Here is a 1033-nt window from a genome sequence, read left to right as displayed (position 1 = left end):
ACGCATAGAATGATAGTTTCATATCAAACGAACTCTCACAAGTGAGGCAAAAATCAAATTTATGTATTCAATTGTAGTAGTAGGTTAATTTTCAGTTTTAGTGAATATTTATATAAAAATACAAGTTGAAACGCGTTACTTCCTTGTGGAATGTGATGTTAGTATCTATTTTATGTTTGTCTGACGTATTTTTACACTCATTTACTGCACATTTCGTCATTTTTAGCTAAAATTCTTGATCTGTTCGCGGTGCAAGTTGACCTTGAGCACTGATGGCCCGCCCGCTCGTGTAGGCCCTTTGGGCACTCTTCAATTTGCCTCACTTAGCGTGTGCGGACTAGGTTTCTATGCGTTATTATTCTAAGGGTTTAATATTGTCTAGGTCTGATTCAGTCCACATTATGTACATTTCGGTGTACATGGAGCCTTAGGAGGTTATAAGTGATTGCATCGATGCAATCGCGCGTTTGTATCGATGCAGTCGCGCGTTTGTATCGATGCAATCGCACGTTTGCATCGCTGCTAAAAATCGTCTTGTATAACCACTCTAAATTTTGGTAATGAGCGAACCCATCTGTTACGTCACAACTCATGTTTATTATAATAATTGAGCTGTTAGTAAATTGGCTATTTCGAGAGTCTTAGGGAAATCTGGAATATTGCTATTGTTTGTTGAAGTTCTTATGTAAAGGAATTTGTTTATGAGAAGAAAAGTTCAAAATTATTTTTCAAGAAATGTTTATTCTGTTAATTACGTGCAGATTATCGTATTTGAGGAGCTGTAGAGCTCCTTGTGAAAGAGGTCGTCCAGGTAACCTTACCTATTTTTGCCGTTAAGCAGTAATGCGAGCACTCCTGCGTTCCGGTTTTGAAGGTTGCTGGTGAAATTACATGGGACTTGTCAACTTATGTCTCAGGGCGACGGGCGCAGTGGCAGCGCTCCTCAGATCTTTGCGATTTAAAGCTCCGAGTGGCACTGCAATCTTATGGACAGGCGTGTCGCTTACCATCATGCATGACTTGTTCGTTCCGT

The sequence above is a fragment of the Hyposmocoma kahamanoa genome, unplaced genomic scaffold (assembly GCF_003589595.1).
Source record: "Hyposmocoma kahamanoa isolate Upper Pololo Valley unplaced genomic scaffold, ASM358959v1 91, whole genome shotgun sequence".
Taxonomy (NCBI): Eukaryota; Metazoa; Arthropoda; class Insecta; order Lepidoptera; family Cosmopterigidae; genus Hyposmocoma; species Hyposmocoma kahamanoa.
This window is presented reverse-complemented; position numbering follows the sequence as displayed.